This window comes from Pogonomyrmex barbatus, unplaced genomic scaffold (genome assembly GCF_055798465.1).
Source record: "Pogonomyrmex barbatus isolate J1 unplaced genomic scaffold, ASM5579846v1 scaffold4, whole genome shotgun sequence".
NCBI lineage: Eukaryota > Metazoa > Arthropoda > Insecta > Hymenoptera > Formicidae > Pogonomyrmex > Pogonomyrmex barbatus.
The window spans coordinates 4,247,546-4,266,120 of NW_028297138.1; the positions used below are offsets into that span (position 1 = coordinate 4,247,546).

The window sequence follows — 18,575 nt, forward strand, 5'->3', positions numbered from 1 at the left end:
TATTGTTGTATGCAATATTATAAGCAATATTGTTATAATATAACTGTAATAATTTAAATTTGTATGTATTAATATATAAAATAAAGTAACTTACATGATTTGCGTATATATATTTTTCTATTAAATCAACATTTTCGTTCCATGCTACAACTTGAATGTTTTCCACTGTTATTATTTATTATTTAGAATTTGAAAATTTTTTTTTTTTTTTTTTTTTATTGTTGCCAACAAAGGGTGGAGATTCAATACGGTCTATGTAGCCAATAATTTCTCTACATGATAAATAATACATTCAGCAGAAAATTAGAAAAAAAGAATGAAGTGAATAAATTGAGAAAAAAGTTAGATGCTTTTAAAAAAGCTAGATGCTGTTAACAATATAGAAACAAAGATTATTTGATAAGATTAAGGCAAATATGTTCTTATATATAAATTAAAATATTATAATATTCTTTTTAAAAATTTTCTTGATTGAATTTAAAATGATACGTATTACTTTTGCTTAAAATGTTCTATATGAAAATTATATTTTTATTTATATATCTATAAGAATATCTATATTTGCAGCAAGACACATTCAATCAAATCAAAATTAAAATTTCTCTAAGAAAATTATAATTTTCTTGAAAAATTAATAAATAACAATAGTTAAAGACTTTTAAATATGAAAATAAATCAAGAGTACAAACGAAGAAATATTTGAATTAAAGCTAGATATCAATACTAAACATATTTTAATATTAATGTTTAAATATTAACGTAACAAAGATTTATCAATGCAAACGTTTTAACCTTCAATATCATCTTCAGTGCAAAAACAATTAAACAATAAAAACAAACTAAATAAAATAAAGTAAATAAAATATTTCTGATACATATAAAATTTAGTTAATAAAAATTCAAAGCCGTACAATTATTCAAGAGAGAAAATTTATAAATGAAAAGAGATTCATGATATATTGTCTTCGATTGAGTTGATAAAATTGTTTTTAAGAGTTAGATCAGATATTATCATACAAAAATATATCTAATAAACAAAAAAGATGGGAATAACAAAATTAACTCATCGTAAAAGATAAAATTAATATACAATAATAAATAACAAAAATTATAAAGAATTCAATATACGAGGGTCGTTCGATAAGTCAGATAAATATTTGCGAGAGTTTGTGCCACGATGAACTGCGTAGTATATAGCCAGGAAGTAACACTATTCAAACTGCTTCATACCAAAGTTTCAGCCAAAAGCGACGCTTAGTTTACATTGGGGATTTACATTACTTAGTTTACATTATACACATCCCAAATAAGAAGAGAGGGTGTGCGTCACGGCGGGGCCCGACCACGAACCAGTCGTGAAAACTCATAATTATTTTGCGAAAAAATACTACCTCAGCCAGAAATCGAATCTGGAGCTCCTGCTTACCGGGCAGGCATTTTATCCCTTCGACTACCGAGACATGTAATGATATTTATCGCAAAATAACGTATTTAGAATAACACGTCAACAATACAATGATACATATATATACATATATTACAATATACATATATACATGTATTCTTTCGAATCCCCACGACCGGTACTCCAGAGAGATGATGGTCCTATTGTCTCGATGGATCGGACTGCAACGGCGACACCCTCCAACCCATTGGCAAATATACAAATAATCTTTTCTCTGGAGCATAACAGGAGAGATTGCATGGCTCGAGCCCCCGAATAAGAAAGGAAGGTGTTACATGTGGCAGACGTTGGAAGTGAGCATGACAGCAGTTATCGTAAAAATGGAGAAAGACGAATTCCGTGCAATGATTAAACATTTTTATTTAAAGAAGTGGACGGTTGCGCAGATTAAAGCCGAATTGGACGAAGTTCACGGGGACTCTGCACCAACGTTGAAGACCGTTTATTTTTGGATTAATGAATTCAAAAGAGGCCGGACATCAATCAAGATGAAACGCGCCTATGAGACATCCAATTGAAGTCACTACGACAGAAATGATTGAAAAAATCCATCGTATCGTCATGGAAGATCGCCGAATGAAGGTGCGTGACATAGCTGAGATTATAGGCATCTCAGTAGATAAGTGCATAATATCCTGCACAAAAAATTAGAAATGAAAAAGCTTTGTGCACGATGGGTGCCGCGATTGCATCGATCAAAAACGCATGCGAAAAGACATTTCGCAGCAGTGTTTATCGATGCTTAAGCGCAATCTACAAAACTTTTGGCGTCGATTCGTGACCGTAGACTTGGATCCATCATTATATATTCGAGTCAAAACAGCAATCGATCAGTGGACAGCGCCTAGTGAATGTGCACCGAAGAAGGCGAAGACTGTTTTGTCGGCCGGGAAGATAATGACCACTGTTTTTTGGGATTCCCAAGGAATCATCTTCATTGACTGCTTACAGAAGGGTTAAACAGTCACAGGAGCTTATTATTCTACACTTCTGTTTGTACAAAGAGCTGCAAACGAAACGGCCGAGATTGACGCGCAAAAAGTCATCTTTCACCATGACAATGCTCCGGTTCACACCTCCACAGTCGCAATGGCAAAATTGCATGAATTAAGATTCGAATTGCTGCCTCATCCATCCTATTATTCTGATTTGGCTTCTTGTAACTTCTTTCTATTCCCAAATCTCAAGATCTGGCTCGGGGGAAAGAAATTTTCATCCGATGAGGAGGTCATCACTGCTGTGAATGCGTATTTTGAAGGTCTCGAGACTTCCTACTTTTCCGAAAAGATCAAAAAATTGGAACACCGCTGGACTAAGTGTGTAGAGCTCCAAGGAAACTACGTCGAAAAGTGAAAAAGAATTTTCCGGAAAATAGGTGATTTTATTGCTTTTTTACTTGACTTATCGAACCCTCGTAATAACTGTGAAACAGATACTTGATAATGGAGTGAAGATAACTAATTGGAAGTAAAACATCTTAGGAGTTGTTATCATGAGATTTGACATTGATATGAATATGAAAATGAGGATACGTTATGTGCGTTTATACGGTTGAGTATGTATTGTAAGAATTAGACGACCGTAAGCGGTCATGAAAGAGATTCGGAATATAAACAGCTAACAGAGAGGAGCCGTCGTGGTCGTGCAGACTAAGTGTCGGATTGGTAGACGAGAGATCCCGAGTTCAAATCCAGTTGGTCTCCGTTAATTTTTTCTGAATCTAATAGATATCTTTCAATCTCAGAAGTGGGATTCAGCCCATGTTACCTCAGAGAAGATACAGCCTATGTTACTTGACAGGGAGAATTCAGTCGATTTTGTGTGTGTCGTTTGTATGTTGTTCGAAATGAACCAAGTCGGGGAGTTAAAATACTCCAATGTCGTGTCGATCGTTCAAAAGTGAACGGAAAAAGTCGTGGAGTTAAAATACTCCAAAGTCGTGTCGATCGTTCAAAAGTGAACGGAAAAAGTCGGGGAGTAAAAGTACTCCAATGTCGTGTCGATCGTTCAAAAAGTGAACGAATTCGGGAACAGAAGCTCCAAGTTTCGGATAAAATTCCAATAGATGAAGATTCGGTACATTCGGGACGAATGTAATGCCAGAATGGCCGAGCTGTAAGAATTAGACGACCGTAAGCGGTCATGAAAGAGATTCGGAATATAAACAGCTAACAGAGAGGAACCGTCGTGGTCGTGCAGACTAAGTGTCGGATTGGTAGACGAGGAATCCCGAGTTCAAATCCAATTGGTCTCCGTTAATTTTTCCGAATCTAATAGATATCTTTCAGTATCTACGTGTTGCGTGTTTGTGCGTATATGTGTGCGTACGTGTTTGCCTGTGTGCTGCATGCGTATGTGCGTACGTGTATGGATACGTGTGAGAGTATGTGTGCGTGTGTACTTATGCGAGTGTGTGTGCGTGTGTTTGCCTACGTGCTTGCATGCATGTATGAGCGATGTATGCTTGCGTGCTTGGCGTGTGTGCGCGCGTATATGTGTGCGTGCATGTTGCCTGCATGCTGCGTGTGTATGGTTGTATGTGTGTGTGTGCGTATTTGCTGCATGCTGCGTATGTGTGTGCATGCGTGCGTGCGTGCGTGTGTACGCGCGCGCGCGCGTGTGTGTGTGTGTGTGTGTGTGTGTGTGTGTGTGTCATTACTTACATTATATAAATAGAATCATGGAATCATATAAATTAATCCTATCTATTTCTTCATTTTTTGTGAATAAATCAATGGAATCCACATTTTTCAATTCTTCTATTTGTTCACTATTTATCTTTTGACAAATTAACGTTACGTTACTTATGTTTTTAAAAATTAAACGGAATTTCTTTATTTCTTTTGCCTTAAAATGTTAATTTAATTTTTATTTGTATAATTTAAAAGAACAAATGAATGTTATTTATATTGTTTATGTTAAACAAATTAATTGCCATAAAGGCCTTTTCATGTTCATGTAAAACGCTAATTTTATTATCAAAGTAAATCATGTGATTATAGATACTGGATTCTGATAAATATACATGAAAATAATTTAACATTAAATATAGCAATAATATTGTATCGTATCTAAAATGTCATTTGGAAAAAAAATATTATATATGATTAAGCAAGTCCGAGAAAAAATAATTCATATATAATTATATATAAGGCAGTATATATGTTTATATATAAAATATGACCACATATAATTACATATAATTATATCTAATTTTCAGGATAGCATTTTTAGATAAAACGTTTATATGTACAACTATCCATCGTTTAGCCAAAATTCGTAGTAAACATAATGTACGATGGCTTTTACAGATATTGCAGCGACGTTATTATCAACAGGAAAAATAATTCATACAACATTTAGATTGCCGGTTTTATTATTTGCTGATTTATCATCTAATATTAAAATCCAATCCAAGAGGAAGCTCAATATTTGAAAGAAATAGATATTTTTATTTGGGACGAAGCGCCAATGACACCGCGATATGTTCTGGAAATTGTAGATCGAACATTGCGTGACATCATGAATAATGATTTACCTTTTGGTGGAAAAATTATTGTGTTAGGTGGTGATTTTAGACAACTTCTTCCTATTAAAGTACATAGTACTCGAAGTTAAATCATAAATCTTTCGATTAAGTTTAGTTCTATTTGGAAACATTTTTTAAGTTTCTCTTTAACGGAAAATATGCGAGTTCTTCCAGAAGAAACTAATTTTACAAAATTTCTATTGGATAGGGGATTGGGAGATGGCATATTAAATGATTCTAATAATAATATACAACTTCCGGATTGTTGTGTTGCGTCTATTAATGCTGATATTGTAGAAGATATATACGGTGATCTAATACGAAGAAAAGAATTTGATAAATTGACTAAGTGTGCAATACTTTTTGCAAGAAATACTGATGTAGATGAAATTAATAAACGAGTTGTTGAATTATTAGACGTTTGAAAAAAAATTTATACAAGTACAGATAATACTGAAAACTGCGGCGATAATGGTAATTTTGGTGAAGTTTTACTGCCAGAATATTTAAATACTTTGTCATCTCATCTATCTTATGAATTAAGTTTAAAACGAATTGTATCATTATGTTGATTAGAAACCTCAGTGATCAATGAAAGAATCTTTGCAACGGTAACTAGATTAATGATCATAGAACTGCTAATCATTTATTAAAATGTAAAATTTTAACAGGTAATAAAATAGGAGACATTGTTTTCTTGAATCGTATAACACTGTATTGCGAAAATGTATATCCTTTTGTATATCCACTGTATATCCTTTTACTTTTAAAAGAAGACAATTTCCGATAAGATTAGCGTTGCTGTGACAATTAACAAATCACAGGGACAGACATTTAACAGAATAGGAATAGATCTTTGTAAAGATGTTTTCAATCATGGACAACTTTATGTTGCTTTTTCACGCGTCCAAACTTGGCAAGCATTAAAAGTTTATCTTAGTAGCTAGTGCGATAATAAACAAGTTAAAAACTACGTATATAAAGAAATATATATATATATATATATATATATATAAACTTGCATTTTTTAAATATTTAATTTATAAAAAACTTAATATTTAATAAATATTATTTAAAACATAAAGTATTGATAATCATGTTAACAATTAATATAAAATTTTATTAACATTTAAGGATAATAATTTCTTTTAGAAATTGAAACCAAAAACTGTCCAAACCAAAAATAACATACAAGAAAAATTGCAACATTAAAATAAAGTTAATAAAATTTTTAGATTTTAACTTTAAATTAATTTTTAAACTGTTGATACGTTGATTGATTAATTAATTATAATTTCAAAATAATGAAAATTATAATCAATAGTTTAAAATTAATTAAAGATATAATGATGCATCCGAATCACTCCCCTTTCCGTAAATGAAATTGTTAAACGGCGTGAATTATATTTGTATATTCACTCCCCGACCGACCATCGTCGAGGTGTCGACACGGTGATCCTCCGCGATCCCATCGTCGAATAATTCGCGTCGACCATCAGACGCAACAAACGAAATTTAAAGGAAGCGAATTCACGTGAACAACGCGTGAATTATAATAGATCGCGCGTTATAATAGGCTACCACTGCTGGCCCCGCTACCGACCGCACCACCGAACGTATCCGCGGAATTCGCCGAACCCGTTCGGCGAATTTCGCGAATCTTCCGACGAGATCATCCCCAGAGTCGATCCCAGAATCCGAGCTCCGCCGACCTGTACCCGATTATTCCCGATCTACGGCCGACTCGGGTATATTAACCGAGTCCGGCGGATGATTTTGGCCTATTACCGGCGAGACAGTAGACATATCCAGTACTGATTTCGATATACCCGTTCCAATCCAGATAAGCGATTTAGGGCACTTCCTAACGAGCCAGGAGCTTCTGGCCGATCGCTCCTATCTCCGAAGCACGCAAGCTTTCTCTCAGGCTAAAGCGCTTCTTAGCTTGGATCTCAAAGCAGGCGTGCAAATTTCCGTCGTTGGCGGTAACAGAGCAGGGAGCTTCCTGACTCTAAACCACAGCAAGTGCAACATCCTGACACTAGCCCGAGAAATCCATCCGAAATGACTGTGACAAGACGAAACGCCCGACGAATAATCAGCTGATCGGCCACGCGACTAACACCGCGCATACCAAAGACCCCGCACACCGTCGTGCACCGCGCGTCTACTATCGCGGCACGTCAAATTCACGGGAAAGCAGCGAGCCGAATTCGTGGAAAAACAGCAAGCCAAAACTATTGTAAGGATTCTCGGAATCCGCGAAACTCTTCGTAGAACCGCGATTGTAATTCTCTGTAAAAACTGAATTCCGAAAAGCCATCTGTAAATATTGTAAATAGCAAAACAGAGTTTGTAACCTACTTATTTACAACTTACCCAGTCGGTAAGTTGTAAATAAGTTTCAAGTCTTTTAAAATATCATAACAAATTTACTTTTTGTAAAAAAGTAAAAAAGTCATCAAATGTACGTGCAGTTTGTATGTGAAAGGTTATTATATAAAAATATTATTGTTTAGTGGAAAAAAAGTTTTCAATTATTGACGCAAATTATATTTATTTAAAAAAATTAAAATAAAACTCAAGATTCATATCTTTGCATCCAAGAACTTTTTATTTTATTCAAGTTTATATTTACAAAATTACGCAATCTTATGTCTAATGTTCGAATAGTATATAATACTTAATTCTAATATTTGTATAAAAGATTTTATTTTAAAAAAGTGGCACCAAGTTATAGTTACATTATCTTATTCAATATACAATTGCTTTTATTATATAAAACCCGTGATAAGTATCAATTAAAAGCTTTTCCTTTCAACCCAAGTAATAACAACTATTTTATTTTATTCTCTTTAAAAGTTATCAAATACTGCCAGTTATATCTTCCTAAAAAAATAAAACTTAATAAAAATAAAACTCAAGTATATATATCTTTATATTTAAAAATATTTCTATTTCAATTCTGATATTACAAAATTACGTCTTCTTATGTTTGATGTTTAATGATAATATTCTTTACACCCAAGAGTTTTTCTATTTTAATTCAAATATTACAAAATTGCGTCATTTTAGTGATGTTCAAATAATATATAATATATACTCACCTCTAATAATATGTATCATTTGTATAAAAGATTTGATATGAAAAAAGTGGCGCCAAGTTATAATTACATTATCTCAAAAATTCAATCTTCTTAAAAAAAGATAAGAATAAAATTCAAGATACATATCTTTGTATTCAAGAATTTTTCTATTTCAATTCAATTATTATATTACAAAATTACGTAATCTTATGTCTAATGTTTAAATAATGTAATATTCTAATAGTAAGTATCATTTATATAAAAGATTTGATATCAAAAAAATGGCGCCAAGTTATAGTTACATCATGTCGAAAGTTCAATATACACTGTTTTAAAAAAAATAAAACCCATGTGATACATATCTTTATATTCCCATTAAAGCCTTCTTACTCTAAAAATCAAATGACAATAACTCTAATTTTTTTTTAAATAATGATATTATAAAGTTGCATTACCTGACTCAATTGAAATAATATGTATCCAATCTAAGTGTTATATTACCTAAATAATTCCATGTATATCACTTGTATAACAGATTTGATATCAATAATTAACATCAAGTTATGTAAATTATACAACAATTCTTAAAAAATAAAATCTAAATGATTTCAAAGTTTCAAAAAATAAGATCTAATAATTATATATTATAAAGGATTTGATGCTTCATATAACAATAAGGTTTTATTAAACATGTATTTTTCTAATAAGTACTAAAATTCCAAAATAGTTCCAATATTGCACAATATCTGACATTCTGCACGCATTTTGCTGTATATTTTAAATAAAGCGATATTTTTAAATATAAAGCAACCTTAAACAGACATACAAAAACTTGGCGCGTCGCATTAAAACACGTACATATCTTTACTATACTGTATTAGACCCTTATTTTATTACATTAATTTATCTTCTTGCATTAATTATGTAAATTTTTAAAAATCTATGGCGACAAATTTCTCAAGTATATAAACAAATATGTTTATTTAATATTTAATATTTAGTAAAAATAATAATTTATTAATAAATATTAAAACATGTACATATACGTTCTTAATGTATTTTATTCTAATAGAAAACGCTATTTATTTTTTACATTAATTGTGTAAATATTACTTTTTTAGGTTAAGAAACAGATATGTTTAATATAAAATTAATTAATAATGAATAAATGTATATTATTAATTAATTGTATAGAGTCATTAATTGAATTGAATCAATATTGATAAAAAAGTAAATTGTAAAGATATAAATAAAAAATATTAAAATCTATCATATTTTAATTAAAAAAAAACTAATTCTATTCATCTAAGACACTATTAAGTTTTAATGCGACCCAGGCGCGCCAAGTTTTTGTATGTCTGTTTAAGGTTGCTTTATATTTAAAAATATCGTTTTATTTAAAATATATAGCAGAGTGCGTGGCAGAATATCATATATTGTGCAATATTGAAACTATTTTGGAATTTTAGTACTTATTAGTTAGAAAAATACATGTTTAATAAAACTTTATTGTTATATGAAGCATCAAATCCTTTATAATATATAATTATTAGGTCTTATTTTTTGAAACTTTCAAATAATTTGAATTTTATTTTTTAAGAATTGTTATATAATTTACATAACTTGACGTTAATTATTGATATCAAAATTATTGAAATCTGTTATACAAGTGATATACATGGAATTATTTAGATAATATAACACTTAGATTGGATACATATTATTTCAATTGAGTCAGGTAATGCAATTTTATAATATCATTATTTAAAAAAAAATGAGAGCTACTGTCATTTGATTTTTAGATTTTAAGAAGGCTTTAATGGGAATATAAAGATATGTATCACATGAGTTTTATTTTTTTAAAAACAGTTGTATATTGAACTTTCGAGATGATGTAACTATAACTTGGCACTTTTTTTATATCAAATCTTTTATACAAATGATACATATTATTAGAAGTATATATTATATATTATTTAAACATTAGTAAAATGACGTAATTTTGTAATATTTGAATTGAAATAGAAATACTTTTAAATGCAAAGATGTATACTTGAATTATATTTTTATTAAGTTTTATTTTTTTAAGAAGATATAATTGGCGTCAGTATTTATAACTTTTAAAGAGAAATAAAGAGAATAAAATAAAATAGCTGTTATTACTTGAGTTGAAAGGAAAAGCTTTTAATTGATACTTATCACGAGTTTTATATTTTAAAAGCAATTGTATATTGAACAAGATAATGTAATTATAACTTGGTGCCACTTCTTTGATATCAAATCTTTTATACAAATATTAGAATTAAGTATTATATACTATTCGAACATTAGACATAAGATTGCATAATTTTGTAAATATAAACTAGAATAAAATAAAAAGTTCTTGAGTGCAAAGATATGAATCTTGAGTTTTATTTTTATTTTTTTAAATAGATATAATTTGCGTCAGTAATTGAAAAACTTTTTTTCCATTAAACAGTAACATTTTTATATAATAACCTTTCCCATACTGCGCGTACACTTGGTGACTTTTTTACTTTTTTATAAAAAGTAAGTTTGTTGTGATATCATTTATTTTGTTGCGTTAAGTATTTTATAAATAATATATATATATATATATTTCCATTTTGTGCCATATGATAAAAGAGTAAAAAAGTCGCCAAATGTACACGCAGTGTTTATGTGAAAGATTATTATATAAAAATGTTACTTTTTAATGCAAAAAGGTTTTTCAATTACTGACACAAATTATATCTTTATAAAAAAATAAAAATAAAACTCAAGATTTATATCTTTGCATCCGAGAACTTTTTATTTTTATAGTTGTATGTACAAGATTCATCATGTTATGATCATAACATGATGAATCTTGTACATACAACTATAAAAATAAAAAGTTCTCGGATGCAAAGATATAAATCTTGAGTTTTATTTTTATTTTTTTATAAAGATATAATTTGTGTCAGTAATTGAAAAACCTTTTTGCATTAAAAAGTAACATTTTTATATAATAATCTTTCACATAAACACTGCGTGTACATTTGGCGACTTTTTTACTCTTTTATAAAAATAACAATTACCTGGTGACATGTTAACAAAATCCAAGGATAATTTATGGCCGATATTCATAATCAGTTCTTATCTCAATTAATCAACCAACCAATAATTCTATAGAAATTGATCAATTGCCTTTATCGTTAAATTTGTCAATAAATGCGATTGTTCAATTCCATTAGATCAATAAAATGAAATTAATCGATTTAAAATAAACTAATTTAAATGTTTTATTAAAAATTTATTCTTCATGCATTAGTTTTAATTAAATTTTTATTTTTTATTTTCATTTTTACTTTTATCTTTTTATTTTTATTTTCACTTTTATTTTTATTTTTGCTATGATATGCGAAAAGATTGCGGAGATATGTGGAAAAATTACGAGCGGATTGCGGAATAATTGCGGAAGTATATGAAAAAGTGAACGGATGCGGAGAGATTGCGGAAAGAGAAAAAATATGCAGAAAGATTGCGGAATGATCGTCAAATTATATAATATTTATGTTTCGCGCTGAAGGTTTCATTGCCGCCGCTGCGTAGTGGCAAAAATTGTAACTGTAGTCCATTGAGCTCTATTGTATACTGGAGTGAGCCTTCAAGGTATAAGGATGTCTCACTAAAAAAAGACAACGTGCGAGTTGGAATCGCTCTCTTTATCGAGAGATTCCCGGATTGATTAACGTTATTCTATTACCATAAGGTTAAGCAATAAGTACACTGTAGAAAAGAGATAAAGATTCCAACTTTAGTATTGTAAGAATTAAACGACCGTAAGCGGTCATAAAAGAGATTCGGAATATAAACACTAACAGAGAGGAGCCGTCGTGGTCGTGCAGACTAAGTGTCGGATTGGTAGACGAGGGATCCCGAGTTCAAATCCAGTCGGTCTCCGTTAATTTTTTCCGAATCTAATAGATATCTTTCAATCTCAGAAGTGGGATTCAGCCTATGTTACCTCAGAGAAGATTCAGCCTATGTTACCTGACAAGTCGATCGTTCAAGAGTGAACGGAAAAAGTCGTGGAGTAGTACTCCAATGTCGTGTCGGTCGTTCAAGAGAAATGAACGGAAAAAAGTCGCGGAGTAGTACTCCAAAGGAGTCGTGTCGGTCGTTCAAGAAGTGATCGAGGTCGGGAGCAGAAGCTCCAAGTTTCGGATAAAAGTCCGATAGAGAAAGACTCGGTACATTCGGAACGAATGTAATATCAGAATGGCCGAACTGTAAGAATTAGACGACCGTAAGCGGTCATGAAAGAGATTCGGAATATAAACACTAACAGAGAGGAGCCGTCGTGGTCGTGCAGACTAAGTGTCGGATTAGTAGACGAGGGATCCCGAGTTTAAATCCAGTCGGTCTCCGTTAATTTTTTCCGAATCTAATAGATATCTTTCAGTATGCTCGTTCTTTTTTCCGCTGGGCCACGATTTTCTATAGTTTAATATAGGGATGGCTTACTCCATAAGTTCAGCTCGTGTCGTAAGTTAGACTTGTCATATCACTCGTCTCGTAATAACATTACGTAAATCGTCGTTGCGAGAGACTTTTCGGCGAAGCATTTTGAATCGTGGCGAATCCCTAGTTCACATTCTCTCTCGTCACATCAAGATTTTAGTGTCTCGAACTCGATAAGAATATTTATGCGAGCATTCTCAAAGAGCGAATTCTCAGTGACAAGTGCATGTATCTCAGCTTGACGAAGCAGTACGTCATCATTCGTTAAGTTTGATCAAGGTGAAAGAGCTTGCGACCATTCTCTTATCACGCTGCGGACATTCTCCAATCACGTGACCGCGCAATTCGTACGAAATATTCAACCCTGTGCGTGCAATCTGTCTAGCGAACATCTGTTCTATTTTATCAACGTGTACGCCACTAGACTCTATATTCTGTACATTTCACTGGCAACAAATTTCACTGACTTATTAAATTAATGTGATTTGTCTCAAGAATTCTCATCATTCTATCACCCATCACCCTCAGTCGAGGATCGTTCCAGCGAACGGCGTCTGAATTCCGCACATAGAATTTCTGATAATATACTATAGAGCTCAATGCCGTAGCCCATACAGATGGCGATAATAACAATAATAGGATTAAAAATAAAATGGCAGCAGAAAAATTTCAAAATTAAAGTACAAAGTTACATTATTTACGATCCTCTAGATCTATAGATCATAAAAATAAAAAAATGAAAAATGACCTTGAAAATATTTTTGGAATTTCAAGTCACATCTATGCCAAAATCTTAGTTTTAAATGTACATATATAAATGCTAAATTTGAAATCCATATAATTAAAAATAAAAATTTTCAAAATGACAGCCAAAAAGTTTAAAATAGCTTAAAACAAAAAATTGCGTTATTTACAATAAATATATGAAAAAGGAAAGCGAGGAAGAAGGAGAGAGAGTAAGTGAGACAGAAAGGGTGAAATTATGAGAAAGTTGGGAGAGATAGAGTGAGAGTGATGAGGGAGAGAGAGAAAGAGAGAGAGAGAGAGAGAGAGAGAGAGAGAGAGAGAGAGAGAGACGAAAAGAGAACGGAGGGAGACGGAGGGAGTATATCTTGATGTTAAAATAAGATTTGAAAATATTTTTGAAATTTCAAAGTCACATCTGTGCCAAAACGTTTATTCTAAATAAACATATATAAATACCGATTATAAAATCCATACGATTAAAAATAAAAATTTTCAAAATGGCGGCAAAAAAAATTTACAATTAAAGTATAAAGTTGCATTATTTATGATCTTCTAGGTCTATAGATCGTGAAAATAAGAAAATGAAAAATGACCTTGAAAATATTTTTGGAAAATTTGAAATTTCAAGGTCACATCTATGTTAAACTCTTAGTTAAAAATGAATATATATAAATATTAAATTTGAAGTCCGTACGATTAAAAATAAAAATTTTTTAAATGGTGACAGAAAAATTTTAAAAAAAGAGTTGCGAAAAAAGTGCAAAGATATGCGAAAAGATTATAAAAGAGTTGCGGAATGGTTACGGAATAGTTGCGGAAAGATTGCAGAAGAGTTGCAGAAGAGTTGCGGAAGAGGCGCAAAAATATTGTGCAATATTATGCAAAAATATTATGCAAATATTATGCAAAAAGATTGTGGAAGAGTTGCGAAATGGTTGCGGAAGAGTTGCGAAAAGAAGGGATAAGAAAGGAAGGTGTGCGGGGCCCGACCACGAACCAGTCGTGAAAATTCGTAATTATTTTGCGAAAAAATACCACCTCAGCCAGGAATCGAACCTGGATCTCCTGCTTACCGAGCAGGCATCTTATCCTTTCGACTACCGAGACATGTGATGATATTTATCGCAATAATGTATTTAGAACAACAAGTCAACAATACAATGACATACACACATATACATATATTACAATATACATATATATATATATATATATATATATATATATATATATATATGTATATTTTTCTCGAATCCCCACGACCGGTTGCGGAAATGTTGCAGAAATGTTGCGGAAGAGGTATAAAGATATGCGGAAAGATTGTGGAATAGTTGCGGAATGGTTGCGGAAGAGTTGCGAAAGAAGTGCAAAGATATGCACAAAGATTGTGGAAGAGTTGCGGAATGGTTGCAGAATAGTTGCGGAAATGTTGCGGAAGAGGTATAAAGATATGCGAAAAGATTGTGGAATAGTTGCAGAATGGTTGCGGAATGCTTGTGGAAGAGTTGCGAAGGAGATGCAAAGTTATGCGAAAAGATTACAAAAAAAGATATAATAGAAAACTTGATATATAAAAAAAGTTGCAGAATGGTTCCAGAATGGTTCCAGAATTGTTGCGAAAAGGTTGCGAATAAGGTAAAGAGAACGCGGAAAGTTACGGAGAATTACGGAAAGATTATGAGAGACTTGTGATGGTTACGGAGATGTGTGGAAAGATTGCAAAAGAGTTACGGAATGCGGAGTGATCGCGGAAATATGTGGAATGATTATAGAATAGTTGCAAAGATATGCGGAAAGATTGCGGAAAAGTTGTAGAATGGTTGTGGAATAGCTGTAAAGATATGTGGAAAGATTGCGGAAGGATTACAGAATGGTTGCGGAATAGCTGCAATAATATGCGGGAAGATTATGAAAGAGTTGCGGAATGGTTGCAGAGATATATGGAAATTGTAAGAAAGTTGCGGAATGATTGCAGAGATATCCGGAGAGGTTGCGGGAAGAGAGAAAATATGCAGTGAGACTGCGGAATGACCGTGAAATTAATATAACAAATTAATATAACATTCATATCTCACGTCGAGGGCTTCATCGTCGCCGCCGCGTAGTGCCACGAAAATTGCAACTGTAGCCCATATGGAAAGCAACGATATAATAATAATGATGATAACGTTTTTTAAATGTAAATTTCTAGGTATCGGATTTTGGATCATAATATCTCCATTCATACGACACGGAGAGGAAAACTAAAAACACTTTTATTATATAATTCAAACCTAAGCTATCGATTGCCCCTATTCAGAAATTGATCAGTTCAACCGTTATTGAGATCTGATAATCTTGATGGTCAGTAACTCGTCGGCTCGCGTAAAGAGACACGGTCTCGAGCTCGTGAAGCACTGGCGCTCACACTTGGCGACGAGCCACGACCGTGTACCTCGATATACATAAGTATACATATTAATTCGATATTTCTTTATTTTATTTCTCTTCGCAATCCTGACCAAATCCGATTGACGCTATCCCGCGAAACATACCGATCCGCAGAACGCGAAGAATGTGAACTGTTTTAAAGATTAATTGAAAATTGAATCAAATATGAAACATTTATAATACAACACACCTTTCCACCAGATACAGAGCAAAACCTTCTTGACGTGGATATTGGGCTTTGGCATCGATGTCGAAGATTGACCAGGGTCAACCCATGATTTTCTACGTTTAGGGTTATCATAAAGAATCCACTTTTCATCGCCTGTAATGATTTTGTGCAGAAAATCTTTTTTCCGGAACTTTGAAAGCAAAGTGAGTGCAGTGTCACGCCGACGATTTTTGTTGTCTTCGGACAATTCATGCGGAACCCATCTGTCTTCCTTCTGAACCTTTCCCATCATATGTAAACGTACGGAAATGGTTTGCTGCGTAATGCCAAGCTGTTCTGCAAGCTCCTTTTTAGTTTGCGCAGAGTTTATATCCAACAGTGCTTACAATTCGTTTCAATCTTTTGAGGGCGTCCAGCACGCGGTTCATCTTCAAGACTGAAATCTCCTTGGCGAAATTTTTGATACCATCTTTTATATGTAGTATGATTTACAGCGTTCTCTCCATATGCAGCACAAATCATTACAGTGACTTCAGCAGCATTTTTCTTCAGATGAAACGCGAAGTAGATGACAAATCGAATATGCTCTTTTGTTATTGCCATCGTGAACACTACTGATTTTTGAGGTTATGTGCATCAAACGCCAAACCGTATGGCATTTTAGAAGGCCAAATGTCAACGCTTTAAAACCGCAAAAGGGCGGGAAGATATATAAAATTTAAATTATTTCGGTTATATGAAATCTAAAGATCAGAACTTTTTTGTACATCTAATATATAAGTTTTATTTTGTATTATAAATAATTTAACAAATAATTTTTAGTATAAGTTCAATTAATAATATTAGGTGTACAAAAAAGTTCTGAGCTTTTTTTGTAAAATTCAATCTTTATTCAAAAACAAACAAAAAAATATAAGTCAGCGAAATATTCCCCGTTTGCATCAACGACCTTTTGCCATTTTTCGGGTAGCTTGCGAATTCCTTGACGATAGAAGTTCACCGGCTTCGAAGCGATAAAGTTATCAATGCATTTTCGTATCTCTTCAAATCTCACGAAATGTGTATCAGCCAAATGATGCTGCAGCGACTGAAATAGGTAGTAATCTGAAGGCGCCATGTCTGGGCTATACGCCGCGTGCGGGAGAAGTTCCCAGTCTAACGCAAAGATATGATCCTGAGTCGCTTTCGCAACATGGTCGAGCATTGTCATGAAGCAAGATCACTTTATGACGTCCTTGGCCAGTAAATGGCCTCTTTTCTTCTAATGCATCGCTCAAATTGGTCAATTGTTGTTGGTAGTGGTATGCCGTGATTGTTTCACCCGGTTGTAACAACTCGTAATACAACACACCTTTCCAATCCTACCAGATACAGAACAAAACCTTCTTAGCGTGGTATTGGGCTTTGGCGTCGATGTCGAAGGTTGACCAAGGTCACCCATGATTTTCTACGTTAGGGTTATCATAAAGAATTCACTTTTCATCGCCTGTAATGATTTTGTGCAGAAAATCTTTTTTTCCGCTTTCCGGAGCGTTTCATATAAAAAATGCGCCCAAATTGTATATTCCACCAAACCATTATTAAAACAATTTTTTTATTAAATTATTTTTATTTTTACAAACATTAAATTTTCATTTTAATATATTTTATGTGTTTTATAATATTTAATAATAATAAATACGTTTATAATAAAATTATTACATAATAATTAAAATAATCAAAGTTTTAACAATAAGGTTCCACATCACTCGTAAGGTATTATTGACGTATTTTTTTAAAATGATTTCCTTAATAATTTCCTTATTTAATAGTTTCCTATTTTATTAAAAAGAATCAAATATGAAAGAAAGAAAGAAAAAAAAGGAAAAAAAATCATATATGACTTGAAGACAAGAAATGAAAAATAAAAGCGTGACCGGTATAATTTTTGTTTGTTTAGATGTTAGATGGAAAATTAATTTTATTTTCTACGTTGATTTTAGTAGAGATGATATATCAATAGAAATTTTGGAAGAACTGGTTTGCATCAGCAGAGATAGTAAGCATTCGAAGAACGTTTTTCTTTTCTTGTGTATCATTATCCTCGTTGATGCGAACTATATATCATCTCTAGTAGAATCGTGTAAATGACCCAAAAAAAATCAAATTAGTATTTTTATACGAATTGCTCTTCCTTTCGTTTTTTTTATTCTTTATATGTATATCATATTTTATAATATAGAGTTTTATTTTCCTGCCAAGGCATATTTAATTTCTTATTTTTTAATGGAATAGACCTACTGCGGAAACCACTAAAAAGAAAACGTATCAACAATAGTACCTCATGGGTGATGCGGAACCTATTGTTAAAACTTTTAACTAATTATTCTAATGATTCTGTAATAATTTTATTATAAATGTATTTATTATCATTAAATATTATAAAACACAAAATATTTAAAAAAATTTAATGTTTGTAAAAATAAAAATAATTTCATTAAAAAATTGATTTAATAATGGTTTGGCGGAAATGATGCATTTTTAATATAAGACGTTCCTGAGGCATAAGACTACGGCGGCTCGACCGTCAAGTCTCGAGGTAGTGGGGGAATTGTAGGCGTCGTCTTCGAAATCGAGCCGAAAAGGATAACTAATTCCGAGCAC

At 32.1% G+C, this 18,575-nt stretch overlaps 1 long non-coding RNA gene and 1 pseudogene across 1 annotated transcript in view; one reads left to right on the forward strand and one right to left on the reverse strand.

The window, feature by feature from the left end:
* The window catches only part of LOC148935694 (uncharacterized), a 175,958-nt gene that overhangs the window by 125,049 nt on the left and 32,334 nt on the right, over positions 1–18,575 (reverse strand). The window lies entirely within an intron of this gene.
* LOC148935700 (uncharacterized) lies at positions 3,033–5,704 on the forward strand (annotated as a pseudogene).